Here is a 21,360-nt window from a genome sequence, read left to right on the forward strand (position 1 = left end):
TCATGGTTTCCCCAGCTGGACTCAGCTTAAAATCATATTATACCTGACTCTAGGTGCCTATCTTTGTTTCTTACAACATTTCCATCTCAGTCACTTCAAAAATACATAAATGTATGTCTAGCATATTGGTATATAGGTCTGTAGTCAAGCATTGGGGAGGCAGAGGCAGCAGGAACGTGAGTTTAAGGCCAGCCTGGGCTACATAGCAAAAACTTACTTCAATAAATGAAAAAAAATGATTATATGAAATGTATAAAAATGTTTAAGTCTCTTTCTAGTTTGACAACTCACAGATGTCTTTCTGAAGGACCTAGGAGCCATCCCTTTGACATAGAATCATTAAGACCACGCTGCCTCTCCAAGTGTCTCTTTGAAAGTAGCAGCCTGTTTGGACAGGCATCAGAAAGCCTAATCACAGCCAAAATCATTTGAAAACATGGGACCCAACACTGTGGGCATTGGCCTCAACCACTGGCCCTTCTCCATCACTAAGGCACCCTGAATCAAGTCTCCCTTATATGCTTAGTTTTGTTCAGTACCTGTATTTGCTTTAACAGGAGGTCATTACTCCTATGAATGACATTGTATTTCATGGAGAAAGGGGAAAGCTTTTCCCTTGCTGCTCCAAGGAGCTATTTCTCTGAGAATACAGAATTCTTCATCTCTTCATGGCAAAGTGCCTGTACCCTGTTATGAGCCACCAGCAAGCCCTTTGGGAAACGGTGAAAGGTGACTCGGTGATGTTGGGTGTGAGAGCCATGATCTTAACAACTTCACTATCACGTGAACATGACAGAGTCAGCTTAGACAAACTGAAGACTGCCGTGTCATCCGGTGGTGGAATCTTGTGAAGAGAAGAGAAAGGAGACTTATCCCACATGGCCACTTTGGGACGAGGACCCATAAAGAGGTCTAGTGACCCCAGGTTTATCACTGGGACGCTGGCATGAAGTTCAGGTTTAATCAGAGGGCAAGAAGCACACATGCCTAAGAGGTCTGGGTCACAGCACGGACCTGTCCATCACTGACTCTCTGCTTCATTTCTGGTCTGTCCTGCAAGATGGTCCAGTGAGTTACTGGAATGGTGTAAAATCTCTTCCAGGGGATCAAGGCTCAGCCTGCTCCTTATTTCTGTAAGAATTCTTAGATGAAGTCCAACTTCTTGGGAGCCATTGTTTCTTATTTCAAGAGTCTGAGCCAAAATGGACTATGTAAATATCTGTCTCCAGAACTGCCAGGGAGGTTATAGATCTATACAAGTTTGTGTAGAGAACTACTCGTCCTTATTGCCCATTCATGCACTCAACAAATACTCTCCAGGTAGTGGTTTGAATGAAAATGGCCTCCATGGTCTCATAAGGGTGTGAACTTGTTGGGGTGGGCCTTGAGGTTTCAGATGCTCAAGTCAAGCCCAGTCTCTGTCTCTCTGTCTCTCCTCTCTCCTCTCTCTCTCTCTCTCTCTCTCTCTCTCTCTCTCTCTCTCTCTCTCTCTCTCTCTCTCTCTCTTCCTCTCCTCTCCTCTCCTCTGCTCTCTTCTCTCCTCTCTTCTCTCTCCTCTGCTCTCTTCTCTCCTCTCTTCTCTCTCTTCTCTCTCCTCTCTCCTCTCTCCCTCCCTCCTCTCTCCTCTCCCTCCCTGCTGCCTTTGGATTTGGATATAGAACTCTCTCAGCTCCCTCTCCAGCACCATGTCTGCCTGCAAGCTGCCACCATGCTCCCTGCCATGATGACAATGGACTACACCTCTGAACTATGAGCCAACCCCTGATTCAATGTTGTCTTTTGTAAGAGTAGTCATGGCCACAGTGTCTCATCACAGCAGCAGAACCCCTAATTAAGACACTGTATTTTGACCAGAAGCTGTTCTGAGTGTCAGGGTAGATTACAAGATTACCAAGAGAGAAGTTTGAAGGCTATTGGTGTGCTTTCTGCCTTAGCCTTTGTTGGCTTGATCTTAGAGGTTTGCCCTTGCCTAGGACAAGGAAGATGACAGGGATACACAGGAGTTAATGGGGGGGGGGGGGGGCACATCCACCTCTTTACATCGAAACATGGTATCTGATGTAGTGTTATTATTCTTGGGGTTGCTGCACCCCCTTGTTATCTTTAAATATCTGGTAGGGGTTTCTACCCAACTCCAGACCATATTGTTCCCAGATAAAAGACAGAGAAACCCTTAGGTTTATTTTGCTATTTTGATAAAAGCACCAGATCTGGGCAGATCTCAACCCTCTGGGCTATTTTGCTACTTCCCTGTGGTGATCCCCGAAATATCACTCGCTGTGTTCCACCTGGGCAGTGCCTATCCCATCGGGTCAGCCCTTACGGCTATGAATGAGGTCACAACCCACAGACCCCATGATACTCCCTTCTTCTCTCTCACTGTCATGGTCCCTACCTCAGACCCTAAGCCAAGGAAGCCCTCTCTTATGCCCAGCCCAGGCTGTAAGCATCTTTATTAACCAATCAGGGATAACTTGAGGAACAATGTGTTATACAACAAAAGCTGGTGTGTACAAGAGAATGGATGGGTCTTGGGGAAATCAGGTCCTGGGAAATAGTAATGAGCGTTTGAACAGATAGCAGCACCAGACCAGCCCCAGCACTCTGCAGACTTTGTTGTACTGGGCTGCTGACCTGGGAAAGACCGCCCTTGCTCATCCTCTGTAGCATAGAAAGAGCCAGGCATAGAGGAATAATCTGTGCAACACTTGGAAGGGAAGACCCACCCCTTTCTGTCCCTGAGTGAAGTGTGGTGAGAAGAAAACACAGAGCCAGGAGGTCAAGAGAAGCCAATGGTCATTACACTTTCAAATTGGGACATCCAGACAGACATGCCCATCCAAGCAGGGCTGTGTGCTGCTGATATTTGACAGCTCCCCAAACATGACCATCCTAATGGAACACCTTAAAATTCAGCTGCATCAGGGGTCACTTCAGCTCCCGTGGGGCTGAGAGCCAGCAGACAAGTAACTCTCCATCAGTGTGGGTTCCCAGCCTGGGGTTGGTAAGAGACGGTCTCACAGGTCTTCAGGCAACAAAGTACTAACAAAGGAGAGGTAGCACAGGTACCCTGGAGGTCATTACTATCTAAACTTAGAGAGAGAGGGAGAGGGAGGGAGGGAGGAGAGACAGAGAGAGAGACAGAGGAGAAAGAAAGAAAGAAAGAAAGAAAGAAAGAAAGAAAGAAAGAAAGAAAGAAAGAAAGAAAGAAAGAAAGAAAGAAAGAAAGAAAGGAAGAAAGGAAGGAAGAGAGAGAGAGAAGAGAGAGGGGGGGAGAGAGAGAGAGAGAGGCAAGACAAGACTTCAGTGGTCCCTCCTCATCCATGATTTTGATTTATGCATTCAGTCCCCTGTGGTCAATCAGAGCCCGAGGATATTAAATGAAACATGTCAGAAATAGATAGTTCATACGTGTTATGCCGCACATGAATTGGGAGTAGCATGAATAAGTCTGACATCCCACTCTGACCCACCCATGAATTGTCTAGTATATCCACACGGTGCATAGTAGCTGTCCATCAGTCATTTAGTTCCGGGTTCAGTTATCAGATCAGCTGTAGCAGCTACAGCAATGCAGATATCCAAGCAACCCCATCTTACTTCCTAAAGGCCCCACAGTAAAGAGGACTGACGCTGGCATTGGGAGTGCCAGGGGGAACCATGAAGTACCGGGCAAGGGCAGATGGTAGAGTACTTCTCATACCACCACGGAGACCTGAGTCTGGATCTCCAAGACTCACCTAAAAGTGGCTGCACATGCCTATAATCTGGGTGCTGAGGAGGTGGAGATGGGGATCCCAGGGGGTTACCAGCCGATGTAGCTGGACTCTTGAGTTCCAGGTTCAGAGAGAGAATCCATCTCAAAAGGTAAAGTAGAGAAGCAGTTGAAGAAATCACCAACACCAACTTCTAGCTTCCACACACAAGTCCACACACTTGCACATGTACACACATGCACATGTGCACACATATGCATACACACCTGCATGTGTGCACACATATGTCAATACCTGCATATGCACACATAAATACACACACTTACACATGTGCACATATATGCACACATACCTACACATGCACACACATATGCACACATATCCACACTTGTGCATACACCTGCATGTATACACACATATGCATGCACACCTGCATCTGTGCATATGTAGACTTGTACACACACACACACAAAAACTTTTCTGATGATGTACTAATTGGTTTTATTTTGAGAGAAACCACATTACCATAATTTCTATAACAGTGTGTACCATAACTGTCCTCTCTTTCTGTTAGTCTCTGCTGTTATTCTTACTGTGCTTAATTTGCAAATTAAATTTTATCTTAGGTATGGATGTAAGACACAAGATAGTGTATATGGAGTTGGGAAGCATGCATAATTCCAGGACTGTTCCGAAGACACTGGAACAGATAAGTGGCGAAGGGGGAACAGCTGGAGGCAGGGAAGCCAGTGTAGGAAGTAAGACTCAGTGGATACCAACATCCTTCTCACACCCAGAACCAGTGTAGGGAAAGATACACTGGAAGGCTACTGAAGCCTACTTCTCCTTAGACAGTGGCCTACAGGCATTTTTTTAGTTAAGCAGAGGTTTTTAATATAAACTGGATGGAACAACGCTTTAAACTGGATGGGACAGGAGTCATCTATCACCCAGGAGCCTGGGAGGATAGACACAGAAACTGGAATTAAGGGATTACATCATCTCTCTGGTGTGAGTTCAGCTAATGATTCTACACAGTATTGGCCCAGGCCCTGTCATTCCTACGGCAGGGCTCTGGCAATGGGAGCTCTGTGGGTCCCCATTTACACAGAAGGAAGGGACATGGGATAGAAACATCCAACAGAGCTAGTACCAAGGGTACTCAGACCATTGGGGCTTATAGTCATCTCATATTTGAGCAGAACACAGCTAAGACTTAAAATACTTGAGCCACTGAGGTGCCCAGTTCACCAAGATGAAGATACCCTCTGGTGTGTTCGGATACACACAGGTGTCTCTCACCAGTAAACAGAATACATGATTCTAAGTATCATAGGCTTGTTTACACAATCTCCCCTCAAAACAAAGGAAAAGGATAAAGCAGTAAATAAAGATGAGGTGGGAATGAGGAAGGGGGAAGGCCAGGCAGAGAGGCTCCTGTGAGAGATGTACGTTTGGAGAAACAAAGAAGGATGCGAAATGCTCTTCTCTGATGCCTCTGTATCCACTGTGAAGTTTGATTAAAGACATGCCCTTGAACTGGAATGATCAAAGATGGCTTCCAGTAAGTACAGCCTGGCCGACTCGTGATTTACTTTTTATTTTTAAACTGAATTCAGCAGAGACCTGCATGCATTAGGTTAAGATGATTAACAGTTGGAGTTTGACCTTGAAATAATCTTTACATTGTAAATTCTTAATGATCAAAACCGTGTTCTCAGTGATTAATACGTATTAGTAATTAATTATTAAAGAAGAGTAATTACAAATACATATTCTTAAAATCTTGAGGCTTTTAAGCCATTTGTAGAAGTGACTGGACATTTTTTCAAATTTGCAGGGAAAAAAACCCATCTGGTTCTCATGTTCATTGTCAGTGCATCAATAACCAGAGATGGTGTTTCTCTACCTCTTGTTCTTCCTTGTCTCGTAAGTGGGAAATTCACAGCAACTGGATCCCATTAAAGCCAAAGAATGAAAATGGTTCTATGAAGACCCATAACATTAAGTAGTAATCCTGGCTTGAGAAAGAACAAAGCAAAATGGCAAATATGTATGAAAATGCCAAAATGAAACCTGCTATTTTGTATACTAACTTAATAAAAATAAATAAACTAACACACACATACATACATATACACATACATACACACATACATACATACATACATACATATATGCACACATATACACATACACACATACATACATATACACATACATACACACATACATACATATATGCACACATATACACATACACACATACATACATACACACACATACATGCATACACACATACATACATATATATATACACATACATGCATGCACACATACACACATACATATACACATACATACATACACACATACATGCATACACACATGCATGCATATACACATACATACATGCACACATATACACATACACACATGCACACACATACATACACACATACATGCACATACATACATGCACACACATGCATACATACATACACACATATGTGCATACATACATACACACATACATACATGCATACAGGAGTCTGGAAGATGGTTTGGTCAGTCATGTGCTTACCGTGCAAGTACAAAGGTCTTAGTTCAATTCCCAGCACCGACATCAAAAAGAAGGTTTTGGCAACGCGTACCTATAATCCTGGAGCTAGGGAAACAGAAACAGGATTCCCAGCCAAATAAGTGCTCTCCAGGTTCAGAGGAGATCTTATCCCAAAAAGTAAGCTAGCAATTCCAGGTCAGAGTACAACGCTGAGAAGACAGGCGGGAAGTTCAAACACCTAGTCATATCATGTCCAGAGTCAAGAGCCACATTAGTGATCTGTGGAGAAACCAGAACCCCTGTGCACCAGTGAGGGGACGTGCATTCGGGCCACATGCAGCCACTCTTTAATGCAACCTAGTGGTTCCTCAACACACCACCCTGGCTGTGTTCCCAAGAGAACTGAAAGTCTGTGCACAAAGCTGTGTAGAAATGTTCAGCACTGTTCATAAAGTAAAAAACAACACGAGGGACCATCAGTTCATGAGCTGAAGAAAATATGGTATGTGTATAATGAAAAACTGTAGCACACAGAAACAAAGGAAGCACTGAAACAGACCAAACTGTGGATGAACTTGAAATCTTCACATCAAGTGCAAGAGGCAGTCACGAAGGACCCTTGGTACAGGCTTCTGTTCATATGAACTATCCAGAACAGAAAAGGCCACTGGACAACAAGATCACCCATCATGGGGCGCTGAGGGGATGGTGCAGTGGGTCATTATTCCTAATAGGAAGTTTCTGTGGGTGTGGGTGTTCTGGTTTCATTTCTGCTTCTATGACAAACAGCAGTTAGAGACAGGCTCAGTTGCTGAGAGCCATGACTGCTCCCACACATGAGGGGAGCTAGAGACAGGCTCGGCTGCTGAGAACACTGGCGGCTGCTGCTGCACATGAGGGGAGCTAGAGACAGGCTCAGATGCTGAGAGCACTGGCTGTTTGTGCAGAGAACTGGGTTTGAGTCCCAGCACCCAGGTGGCTCACAACTATCTGTAACTCCAGCTGAAAGAGACCTAATGCCCTCTTCTGGCCTCTGTAGGTACCAGGTACACACAAGGTACACAGACTTATGCAGAAAATAAAAATATATGAATTTTAAAGCAACATAAAGGAGGAGAGGACTTAACATGGTTTACAATCCCAGGTCGCAGTCCATCACTGGGGCAAGCCAACGCAGCCAGTTAGTCCACATCCTCATATGGATACTAAAAACACTAGGGGGGGTGGGGCGGGTTGAAGCAGGATTTCTCACTGTAGCTCTGGTTGTCCTGGAACTCTGCAGACTATGCTGGCCTTGAACTCACAGAGATCTGCCTGCCTCTGCTTCCCGAGGGTTGAGATTAAAGGCTTGCACCACCGCTGCCCAGAGTAACTACATATTTTTAAATGGTAATTTTTATGAGATGTGGGTTGTATCTCAACCTTTGAGGATCTGGAGTTCCCAAGGATATTCTCAATTAATATTGTGAGGAGAAACAAGTAGGAGATGTATGGAGCACAGACTTATGGGTTGAAGCCAGAACTAGATAATGTACCTTCAGGCTGTGTGGAAGAGGCTCTGTGACTCATATGCTAAGCCAAAGGGCAGCAGGGAGCCCTTAGTCATCACATGTAAGGAGAAGAAAGGCATGGTCTCTTAGTGACACTGAAGTGACACTAACGGTCTATGTCTTAATTAGGACATGTCTTAATTGCTGTGAAGAGACACCAATACCAAGACAACTCTTATATGGAAAACATTTCATTGGGCTGGCTTACAGTTCAGAGGTTCAGTCCATTATCATCATGGCAGGAAGCATGGCAGTGTGCAGGCAGGCATGGTGCTGGAGAAGCAGAGAGTTCTATATCTGGATAAGCAGGCAGCCAGGAGAAGACTATCTTCTTCCTTGGACAGAGCTAGAGCATATATATATATATATATATATAATCATCTCAAAGCCAACCCACACAGTGACACATTTCCTCCAACAAGGCCACACCTATTCCAACAAGGCCACACCTACTCCAACAAGGCCACACCTACCCTAACAAGGACACACCTACTCCAACAAGGCCACACCTACCCCAACAAGGCCACACCTACCCTAACAAGGCCACACCTACTCCAACAAGGCCACACCCACTCCAACAAGGCTGCACCTCCTAACAGTGCCATTCACTCCCTGTGGCCAAACATTCAAATACACTAGTCCATGAGGGCCAAACCTATTCAAACCACCACAGTCTACTAGTGATGTTGGCAGTGTGGAAAACTTTTTAATGTGTATGCATGTGGTAGATGTTTGTGCGCATGCTCATGGGTATGTGTGCAGGTGTGGGGTACACCTCCCTGTGGACTCCAGGTGTCTTCTTCTTCTATCATTCCCTGCTTTATTTTTTGTGACAAGGTGTCTCAGTAACCTGGAGCTCACTGACTTTGTGGGATGAGTATCCAGTGAGCCCCAGAGCTCCTCCAGTCTCTGCTTCCACAGAACTGGAATTACAGATGACCTGCACAGGCCTCCTGGGCCATGGACATGGATGCTTGGCACCCAACACTTGGGTCCTCATGCCTGTGCTGCAAGCATGGCATTGACTGGACTGATTCCCACCTCTGCCTCTCTACCACCTATAGACCTCTGAACTTCCTTCCAACTCTGTAGTTTTGTGAAGTAAAGACTGAGAATTTGGAGGTGGGATGGGCAGGGAAAATCAAGGAAAAGAAAAGATGTGGGCAAAGGATGAGTAGAGAAGGGTAACCTCAAGAAATAGAGGAGTGGAATTTAACAGAAATAAGAAATTTATAGCGGAGAGAGCCTGTGACTCCTCAGAGGGAGAAGGACATGTGGAGATGTTGTGGGCCAAGAGACACAAGTCAGATAGAAAGGCATGTCTTAGGAGAGCGCTCTTTCAGGGCAAAAGTATGGCTGCCACCATGAAGTACTTTATGTCACTTGCTCACGGTGGCATGTTCTGACAAACACAATTAAGTCATTGTCTGAAGATCACATTTACACAAGACTACAGTGTCAGGGCTGGAGAGATGGCTCAGTGGTTAAGAGCACTGACTGCTCTTCCAGAGGTCCTAAGTTCAAATCCCAGCAACCACATGGTGACTCACAACCATCTGCACAGCTACAGTATACTCATATACATAAAATAAATAAATAAATCTTTGAAAAAAAAACAGACTACAGTGTCACTAGATGATGTAAGGACAGGCTCCAGGGCCCTGCATGCTGTGTGAATGCTCTACTACTGAGCTACAACCCCAGCCCTCAATACTATCATATGGATCTAAGGGCTATACGTGATTTGATGTTGATAGAAAGGTCCTGATGTTATACATGACTTTATAGTCCTGAGTTCAATTACTTTATTTCAAAAACTTCTGTGGGCAAGAGTGTGGTCCAGTGGCAAGACACTTGCCTAGCATACACAAGGCCATGGGTTAAATTGTTAACAGAGAAAACCAATTCAAGCAAAGATCGAAAGACCATGTAGGCTGTGCCTCTGAACCAGCACATTGCTCCAGAGTGTCCCACCTTGCATTAGAGATGAGAGAACTATGCGCCCCCAGGAACCTTCTATGCCTAAGTCATTGTGGATGAGAGGTTTGCATTTGCTTACAGGACATATCAGGTGTCTCCCACTACACACACACACACATGAGAGCTGAGGGCTGTGACTAGGTGGGACAGCATTTGCCTACCATGTGCCAGGTCCTGGGTTCCAACCACAGTACTTTGAGGGGAACAGGAGGCAGGGGGACAAAAGTTCCTGACAGGCTGAATGAATATGAATCTACTAAATCATAAATACAATGTGTGATGGTCTACAATTTCTTTAATACTGCACAGTAAATGGACAGGGGAGGGCCTGATGGTTAAGAGCAGTCATTGCTCTTTTGGAGAACAGGAATTCAGTTCCCAGCACACACTTCTACCTGTAAGTCCAGCTCCAGGATATGTGACATCCTCTTCTGTGTAGGCACCTGAACACATCTACACAGATGTACACAGACATACACATAGAGGCGGAGAGATAGAGAGAAGGACGAGAGAGACAGACAGAGATAGACAGAGAGATCAGAAACTCTTGTTTGTATTTGCTGAGTAAAGTATTGGCTGTGACTCCTGGGCATTCTAAAACATTCACAGGCCTTCTTGTTCAACAGGATTTAAAGGTGATACAAGAGGTTGAACTTTTTTCTGTGGTCAAAATACAAGCTCCACGTTGTTAAGATGTGAGTATGGCATTATTTTATAGTCATGGAATCTACGAAGAGAACTCACAAGATTTGTGTGCAGTGTGGCCTTTCATAATTGATGCATGACTTCATTATTACGTGTCACTGATTGCTTTTCAAAAACATTGTGACTGTGGGAAACATCCATTAGTCAGTATTTATCAACATTTTAGGGTCAGATTAAAGTGAATCGGTGCTTGGGGAGCAAAGAGAAATATGGCGTGTGACCTCAAACGTGATGACATCCTGCTGAGAAAGAATACAGTAAGCCAAAGCTGTGCCCCATCTACTCACTACCGTGTGCTTTGGGCAGGTTGACCAGTTAGCTCTCACTGTCAGGTTGACCAGTTAGCTCTCACTGTCACCTAGAAGGTAAAGTGGGGATGGGGAATGCAATACCCTCTACTGTTACATAAGACCATGTTTACACTGTGTTTACACAAGTGTGTCCATAGTTCATGGTTTATGTTTCGCTTCCATCTCTTTTTATGGGCACTGAGGCCATGGTCAAGCTAGGCAAGTGCTCTGTTGTAAACTATATTCCTGGCACTCTTTGGACTCATCAGTATCTGAAATAGGGCCTCATTATGTTGACTAGACTGGCCTCAAACACAGTCTGTACCCCACCAGGTCTTGAACTTGTGGTCCCTCTGCCTCAGTGTTCAAAGCAGCGGAGATTACAAGCTTGTATCACCAAGCCAGGCTTCATCTAACTCTTTAATTAGACCCATTGAGTTTTTTCTGAGTTTCTTTTGAGAAGGGGGTTAATTCTTTTTTTTTTTAATTTCTTTTCATCAAAATATGTTTTGTAAAAATATCCATCCCTTAGCCAGGTATGTGGAAGGTCGGTGACCTCTGTAGTGAACGCTCGATGCTACCTTTGTAGAAGCAAGCAGACAATGAACGATGAGTAAGTGTAGCTCTATTCCCATCAAACTTCATTAACAAGGAAAGGCATCAGGCTAGACCCAGCCCATGAGGTCAGTTCATCTTGTCTGCATAGGTCCCAGAATCCCCACAGCTCGGCTGACACATTACACCTCTGTGCCTTTTGTCATAGATGGGTTTAATATTTGTCAGACATATATTATGATGAATCATCTCTTTCCTTTTCTCTTGTACACCGGCAAATGGAAATGGCCCATTTTAATGAGACACAAATATACACCCATCCCTAAGCATCTCTGGGGTTGTGCCCCATGAAAGAAAGAAAGAAAGAAAGAAAGAAAGAAAGAAAGAAAGAAAGAAAGAAAGAAAGAAAGAAAGAAAGAAAGAAAGAGAGAGAGAGAGAAAGGAGAGGAGAGGAAAGAGAAGAGGAGGAGAGGAGAGGAGAGGAGAGGAGAGGAGAGGAGAGGAGAGGAGAGGAGAGGAGAGAAGAGAAGAGAAGAGAAGAGAAGAGAAGAGAAGAGAAGAGAAGAGAAGAGAAGAGAAGAGAAGAGAAGAGAAAAGAAAAGAGGAAAAGGAAAAGGAAAAGGAAAAGGAAAAGGAAAAGGAAAAGGAAAAGGAAAAGGAAAAGGAAAAGGAAAAGGAAAAGGAAGAGAAGAGAAAAGAAGACATGGCCAAAAGGCAGCAGAGAACTTTGAGGCTGAAGTTATAAAATAATAAAAATCTCACTTCTCAAACATGTTCCCTCACTTCCTTCCTTCCCGTTCAGATTGCATGTTTTGTTTGGTTTCGTTTCATTTCATTTTAAGATAGAATGTGAGGAAACACATTTTGAAATTTGATGTGGTTGACTTTGGGGTTCGTATTAGTTTCCTGTCTTGTAGGGAGGAGCCACCCCAGAAGAAGCAACTGAAGGGAGGGAGGGCTCATCCCGGCTACAGCTGAGGGGGTGCAGCCTTTGTGGTGGGGAAGGCACAGCTGCTGGACAGTGAGCTTTGAGCACGTTGGACCTGCAGTCAAGAAGCAAAGAAAAGACAGGAAGGCAGGGCACGCTGTACAACCACCGCACCCATCCCTATGACCCGCCTCCTTCAAGGAAGCTCCACCTCCCAAAGGTTCCACAACCTTCCATGACACTGCCACCCTCTGAGGACCAAATGTTCAAACACAGGATCCTGTGCAGGTCTGTGCTGGCTGCCTTTATGTCAACTTGACTCAAGCTGAAGTCATCTGAGAGGCGGGAACCTCATTTGAAAAAAAAAAAAGCCTCCATAAGATCAGGCTGTAGGCAAGCCTGTAGGGCATTTACTTGACTAGTAATTGATAGGGGAGGGTGGGGAAGGACAAGGCTGTCCTCGGTGGAGGAGTGAGCCACAACCTGTCACCTGGGTTGTGAATGTGAGATGCCTCTGTCTTAGTTAGGGCTTCTATTGCTGTGATGGAACACTATGGCCAGTAGACTATTTCAACTTCAAGCAAACACCCATGCACATAAACACACACACACAAACACCCATACACATGAACACCCATGCACATAAACAGACACAAATACCCATACACATTAACACACACAAACACCCATGCACATAAACACATACACAAACACCCATACACATGAACACCCATGCACATAAACACACACACACACACCCATACACATAAACACACACACAAACACCCATACACATGAACACCCATGCACATAAACACACACACAAATACCCTTGCATATAAACACCCACATAAACACCCCTCCACATACAAACACCCATGCACATAAATACACACACACACACACATACACATAAACATCCAAACACATGAACACCCATGCATATAAACACACACACAAATACCCATACACATAAACACTCATACACATAAACACACATGCACATAAGCACATGTGCACATAAGCACCCACACGCAAGCCTAGGATATGGAGGAAGACACATTTACACTGCTTGTGTGAACTTCCACCTCTGTGACTTGAACCGTACTCTGGGCCTGGGCAGAAGAAATTCTCCATCCAATGGATCATGTGACCACAGGTTTCAATCATGTGACCACAGGTTTCAATCATGTGACCACAGGTTTCAAGGGCCAAGTCCCCGCTCACCTAGTAGCCTCAGTCCCTGTCTGCGAACACAGGCAACTTGAGAAGGAAAGGGCTCATTTCACCTTCCAGCCGACAGCCATGGTCAATGGGCGGTGGGCATGAACTCACGCAGAAGCTGAAGCAGAAGCCACAGAGGAACGCTAACTACTGGCCTACTCCCCTGGCTTACTCAGGAGTGGCACTACTCACAGTGGGCTGGGCTCCCACATCTATCATTTATTGAGAAAACACTCCACAAACTTGCCTATAGGTCAATCTGATGGAGCCAACTCTTCAATGAAGGTTACTCTTCCAAGATGATTCTACCCTGTTTCAACTCGGAAACACACACACACACACAACCAGCAGAGTCACATTTTTCTCCGTTACATTGGATGAGTCTCCCGGGCTGTCTGTATCCTGGATGCCCTGCATCCGAGAAGTGAGGAGACTACAGAGGAAACCGTGTGCAGGCATTACCCCATCTCATGAATGGCTGCCACAGTCCTTATACACATCTCATCCAGGAGAACAAATATCCTCGTAGACATGTGTGAAGCGAGAGATCGTCACTCAACATTTAACAACCTGCACACCTGTCCGGGTTCATTAGCCGGCTAATGAAAATAAACCTTGGTCACGTCTCGGATGGCTGTTCATTGCCCTGGTTTCTGCAGACATACTGTAAAATTAACTGTGAACTGCTATTTCCTGCAGCCCCACCCCCACCCCAGGTAGAGAGGGGTGAGAGGGCTAAAGAAGGCAGAAGCACACAGTGTCTGCAGAAATCATATTCAAGGGAGATCAAATGTAATGCTTTCTTTCAACGCAGACAACTGCTGTGAGATGTCCCATCCGAGCAGCCTTGAACACAGCCTCCGGGGTTGGCCGATTACCCCTGACGAATACCATTTGTGCTTGAGTGATGTCGCTGATGAAGTCAAATCGTGGGGGGTGGGGGTGGGGGAACAGAACGTGATGAAAGGGTTTTCAGTCTGCTGAAAACTTACTGTAACTTACACGTTCGCGCTGAGGCCCCACTTCCTGCCCGGGACAGGCCCCGTGTGATCTGGGCTTCTGAGCTGACTTTTGTTTGACGGTGTTCATGTCTCTTAAAGGGAGCCAGCTCTTTCTTCCCCTTTCCCAAAGCAAAAAGATGTACATAAACAAAGAGGGCCACCAAGCCCTGGTCGCTGTCATTCTGCACATGCGATAATAGTCGAAAACAATACCATGAGGTTGGCCAGCCAGCACGCCTGCAGCTGCTGCCAGCTCCCCTTGCCACTGTACACAAGCCATGGGCATGTCAGGACTCGAAGAGTGAACCAAAGCCCAGAGAAAGAAAAGGCCCAACAGTGTTCAGGGTGAGTTCGTCTGTCCCTCCCTCCCCTGCTCCCTCCTTCCCAGAAGCCCCGGTACCTACAGACAGACAGAACAAAGACAAAGCCAGCCACACACCCGATGTTCTCACCATCGTCCCTGCCTCTCACTCTCAAAGACTTGACCACAATCGCTGAGGGGCATCAGAGGGCAGCCAGGGAAATGGCTGGATGAACAAGAAGAAGCCTGTGTTGTCTCCTCCCAGTCAGTGGCTTTGGGCAAAGAACGGCCTTCCCTGTGAGCAAATGGAGGTAAAACTCCAAGTGTTGTGTTAGGCAGTCCGTGAAGCTGCAGCCCAACTTCCCATACAGTAGGGTGGTCCAGAAGCCGTATTTGATATTTGAGATCAGTTATGCTCCCAAGTGAAGAGACAAAACTGTCACCACCCGGAGTCCTCTAAGCAGAGCTACCCCCTTTAGGGGCGCCACAGTATGAATGGATTACTGATGGTCACACAGACCAACCCAAAAGACAAAGTACCCAGCATCCTTGGATTCCCTTGCGGATACCAAGGTCCTCTCACAAAATGGCAGACAATTTGCAAATCGCCCACACATGTGTGTGCTTTAAATCTGTACTATTTAAAGCTTAGTCCAACGTAAACATTGCACCAATAGGTGTGCTGTTGACTTAGTTATCATTCACTGCTGACTTGACACAGCTTACAGTCATCTGAGAGGAAAGCGAGGACCGAGACACTGCCTAGATCAGACTGACCTGTGCAGACTGTCATGATTATTAATTGGTGTAGAAAGGTCCAGGCCACCATGGGCTGTACTGTCCCTAGGCAGGTAGTTCTATGTGTGCAGGGAAGTTAGCAGAGCATAAGCCAGCAAACAGCTTGCCTCCCTGTGTCCTGCTGTGTGTCCTTGGGTGTCAGTGAGCTTCCAGTTTGGAGGCAAGGCTTTGTGAATAGCAAGCAGTTCAGCCCTGATGTCCCTCTGGGGTCGGCAGTGACCTGACAGTAGATGAGGTATAACCCTTGCCTCCCACAAGTTGCTTTTGGTTAGTGTTTCTATCGCAGCAACAGAAAGCAAACCAAGACGATTTTCAACGCAAGGCTGATTGAATCTCAGATGCAGAAACCGCAAATGCGGACAGTACTGCATACGATACACACAAATCGACTCCATCCCCGGGGCCAGTCACTCTCCGGTAGCTCAGACGTTTTACCTCTCCTGTGCACGGCAGGTTGTATTGACACAGAAGCCTTCCGAGGTACACTCAAAGGAAGAAGACAAGAGCCAGCAGTGTCCACTGACTGGAGTGTGTTGCTCCTACCAGTATCAAAAATGCTGCCTTCTTTCAGAGAGCTCTCTTTAAAACTATCCACCAACCGTGTGCGGGTGAGCCAAGGCCCCCAGCCCAGGTTAAACGGTGCTAGAACAAAAGCAATCTAAATCTCTGTCTTCAGCAACTGAGTGCCATTAAGGTATCAGCTGAGTCCCAGATACAACCAGCAGGACGGCTCCAGTCAGGAAGCGGTAATCTATACTTTTCTAGTTAGATTGTTTGTTTGTTTTTGTAAAATCCCAATGTTGTGGAAAGGGCCTCACCCAGATCAATATGCCTTTAAAAAAAAAAAACCATACCAAAAGCCCAAGGACCAAAATGAGTGGGAGACAGGGAAGGGAGAGGACCAAGAGGGACAACCCTGACAGTAGCTTCCTGTTCTGCACAGTAAATCCAGGGCATAAGAGCAGGTCACTACAGAAGCTCAGGAAACTTGGCCGGCCATGGGGTTTGCTTGGTTTTTTGTTTTTGTTTTTGTTTTTTGTTTTTTGTTTTTTTCTGAGACCACCACTGTGAAGTTGGTGGGTGGTAGGACTAAGTCAGTCCGCAGTGATCTGCAGTCTGTCAGCTGCCTGTGGACAAAAGAGCCAAGAGCGCCTCGAAGCTCTGCCCTCAGATCTAGCGCACCCCTCTCAGGCTGAGCCATCTGTCCGCAGAAAAAGATTCTTCCCAGCACTCCACAAAACGCACCCTCCTAGAAACATCTACCAGATGAGGCACTCTGAGGCCCTGAGGACTTTGCGTGGGTGGTCCAGTCAGCTCCTTAAAGGCAGCTCTTGTGTTTGCCTGTCCTTCGGGTAGTGTCTAAATTCTCAATTAAGACAGAAGTTGGCGTCTGCCTGGTCTTTCTCTGCAGTGCGGAAGACATTATTCATTTACTTAGGGCTCATCTGTAGTGCAACACGGTTGGCCCCTCCTCTGCCCTGAACTTACTCCTCATACATACTGGCCAAGCCTCGTCCCTGCTTCATATCCCTTCATCTGCTCTGTGCTCGCTGGTTGAACAGTTACTGCTTCCCAAAAAGAAAGCAACTGTCTGACTTTTTTGTCCCAAAAGCAAATCAGGGAGTTGTTTTGCCTTATTTGGCTCCTGCTAATATGGGGAGCACTGGGAGGGACACCTTTGGTGACTTGAATTGATGGAGCCCAAAAGCCCAACTCAGCATCCTTAGTGCAACAGTCCTCTGGTGCCACCTGGTGGACAAATGTGTAATGACTCAAGACTGCAAAGTCCGTGAAGTTGTGTATGTGTTTAAGGGAGCCTCCTGAGAAAATATCAAGTATATTACTTGTCGTACACTGGATACCTATATTTAACTCTGATTTTGAGCTAAACAATAAATAAAGCATTGGCTGCCTCTTTACTTAACACCAAATGCTACTAGTTAAGAGACTGTGTAACAATTACCACTCTCTCTTCTCCCTTCATAACTGAAAGTCTTTGAAACAGGAATGTTCCAGCTGGGAAAGTTGTAGCAGCTTGCTCCTGTATCCCAGAGTCTCAGAGAGAAACTGCAGACAGCTGAACACTGGGGTCTTTAATGGCCCCCATACCATGGCACACTCCAAGTCAGAACCTATTCAGGGGTGCACAGCATCTTAGGGGATGGCAGTGGGGATCCAATGTACAGACCAGACCTGGGAGGCAAAATAACAAAACCGGTTTCAGAGACTGGCCAAAGAGACCTCTGCAGTCAGAACACCCCCCACGCCCTCTCCTTTAGGGTTGAGTCTGCAGCCACATTCTGAACACCTTTTGATCTTAACGTAGTTGAGAGTCTCCCAGAGTTGGACTGAAATTGTTTACTGTCCCAGTAATTATGAGGTAGGCTCTGTGTGTCCCATTGTATCACAAACACACACACACACAAAGAACACACACTAGACACTTCTTGTTTTGATCTCAGCATATGATGTGAACCAGGTCACTTGTGTCTCAATGTGATAGCTGAGAAAGATGGACACAGACAGACATGCCGACAGTCTTTTTTTCTTGGGTGTAGGGTACCACTTTCCTTTCTCCTCCCACAGCCCTGATCCAGTTTCCTGGCTCCAGATGGTTTCAGGGACCCCTGAAGAAGGGCATCTCGACCACGCAGTCTGAGAGGTGGATGCAGGAAGGGGAAAACCCATCAAAATGGGCAGAGGCATGGATTCTGGTCCTGTGGCTTCTCAGAGTGTTTCTCAAACTCTTGAGGCTTCCACCACAAAATGGGGGCTCTGAAAGATAATCCCAAGGTCCCATTTAGCCCCGATCCTCATATGCTGAATCCATGAAGACTTGCTTCAAATCACTCTCAAGGCAAATTGCCACTGATCTGAAGTCAAGTGTGCTGAATGTCTTTGTCAAGAGTTCAGGAAAGGACTCGGTAGCATCCAGGTCTCCTCCTTCAGAATCCCGTATCACTCATCTTCAAAGTCAGCATAGGCAGAGATCACCTGGCAGCTCCTCTGATCTCTGCACTCCTGGATACACACGTACCCCCACACATACAATACACAAAAACATAGACACACACCCGACCACATGAGGAGACACAAACACACTCACTGGGCCACTTCTTCCCTCCTATGGGCCATGCTCCCTTCTGTTCACACTTGACTTTCTTGTTCTATAAAAGCAAGTTTGTTCCTGGGTGATCCAACTTGTCGAATTCCTGACAAAGGTCCCAGGTGCAGCTTCCAGCTCAGAAACCAGCGTGAGCTTGTTCTACTTTCTCTCTTGGGACAAAATGGCCAAACATTAACCTACCATGTAGGACAGAATCGCTGCTGGCCAACTTGAGACCTTCTAGCCTGAGTCTGGCCACTTACAGACTCAGAACCACAGGTCCTGTACAAGGTAAAGGATACAGGAGCAGGGTGCTCAGTACTCAAAAACAAAGAGACAGTACCAAGGCTGGGCCTTCCCAAGGTGGGGCAGCTCTGACCATCGTTGTATTGTGTTGTGTTGTTTTTTAAGAACACATCAAGATGGGATAGCCTAGAAAAGCTGGCCTTACCTGGAGGCCACAGTAGGCCCTGTCAGAAGTCAGACTTCCAGACTTCCTGCCAGGAGCCTGTGGCTTCTCATTCATTCCTGTGTCTACGTGTGCCAAGCACCGTCTGCAAGCTAGAACTACACAACTGCCCTTCAAATAAACTCCGACTGCTTGTGGACACGAAGCATCACGTATGTAACTGTGTCTGTGGAACTGCAGTGGGGTAGCTGTGGCCTCGCGGGCTTCTTTCTAATCACGAGACAAGCGATTGTCCACCCTGAGCAAGAGTACACTTATAGACCCAGTCAGCAAGGCGGCCCTACCCTCAATCAGGGGTTAAAAATAACAATACAAGTAAAAATAAAACAAGTAGAACCACGTGGTATCTGTGAAAGTCTTGAAGTTCAAGGGGCTTTCATTTTGAATGGTGTGAAAAAGATTTACTAAGGTAGCAGAAGAAGAAATTCTCAGACAGCACAGAGGCAAATGTGGCCTTGAAAACAAAGCTTTATCGAAACACAGCTAGGTGACATGCTTACCAATGTCATGCACATACCACAGGTGAATACATTCTTAAAAAGAGAACAAGAATTGAGCTGATGAGATGGCTCACTGGAGGTGGGCACCTGCCACCACACCTGCCATCCTGAGCTCAATCTCCGGGATCACATGGTGGAAGGACAGACCCAATTCCCATGAGTTATCTATCCTCTGAACACCGTAAGCACACATGGGACATTCAGACACAGGCATGCACACACACACACAGAGGCACATACACACAGGCATACACACACACACATACACATGCACACATGCAGGCATGCAGACACACATACACACAGGCATGTACATGCACACACACACACACAGGCATGCACACATACACACATACACATGCACGCATGCAGGCATGCACACACACATACACACAGGCATGCACAGGCATGCACACACATACACATAGGAACACACACATTCACATTCTTGCACATGTGCACACCCAAATGTATTTAAAAGGCAGGCCAACACAAAGTATATTTGCGTGTTTGCTTCTATGTATGACGTACAAGGAAAGATGTTCAAAATAAAGCTGAAATGCTTGCTTGAACTCCACCGGCTTCTGCACGCACTATTTCACTGGGCTCTGTGGAGAGAGAACTCAAGCCCTAGGGAGACGTCGAGGGAAGTGAGGACTCTGGGCAGCAGCACTGACTGCCTGAGGAACCCCAAGCCTCTGTTAAGTTTTAATTCCATTACTCAGTTGGGGGGTTCCCGAAGGTCACGGGCTGCTCAAAATCTCTGCCCCTTTTCCTGAACCCTAAGTCTTAAGGGAGAAAAGACAAAACTGAGACACGGGGCAAAATGTGGCTTTAGTTGTCCTAGACCCAGCTGTAACTGTACTGGAGGTGTCAGCAGTTGCCTAGAGGATTGCCAAGTTCCCTCCCTGGAGTGAACAAAGATCTGAACCACTTATACCCTGGGGATGAGAGGAGCCTGAGGCCGGAAGTTCCCTAAATGGATGCTGGCTTGGGTATTTTATAGGCCTTGGATCCTCATCCTTCCACTATGGATCCTAATACCTGCCCCTGTGCCTTCCTGCCGTTTCTCCTCCCAGAGTCTCTGGGAACAAGGGGCCACCATCAGGAAACCTGCTGCAACCCTGCTTAGAATCATGAAATTGTAAACAGAGTCTGCAGCCCCATATGAAATGGCCACCCAGGAAAGGACCTGTGTGGCTCACGGTCCTTCCCTGCCTCTGGCTGCAAAAGGCCACCAGCATGGTGACCTCCAAGACTCCCCTCCCAGAGAGGCTCAACACTTCCCTCAGAGACTACACGGGAAGGCCTGAGCAATCCAGCTGTGACCCAACACTGCCAACCTCTGCCACACTGTCACCACAGCTACCTGGCCCCAACTCATCCCTTTAGCCAACAGTGCCTGTGAGGCTTAGAGTCACATCTTGTCAACCACGGAGTGCACTGAAATGGAAGACAGCAGGAAACCCCTAGAGCTTCCCGCTCTGCAGTCTGTCACTGACACCCAATGACAGGTGTCACTCAAGACTGCGTGTCTGTCCATGGCTCCTCACCACCTAGAAGCCACCTCTGCTCCCTGTGCTGAGCTGGGAACAAGGAGATGCTCGTCACAGCTCACTAGTGGAAGGACAGCAGGAGAAGAAACACGAGACACGTCACCGTTTAATGGAAAC

The sequence above is a fragment of the Mus caroli genome, unplaced genomic scaffold, assembly GCF_978045245.1.
Source record: "Mus caroli unplaced genomic scaffold, Mus_caroli_1 scaffold_17, whole genome shotgun sequence".
Lineage (NCBI taxonomy): Eukaryota > Metazoa > Chordata > Mammalia > Rodentia > Muridae > Mus > Mus caroli.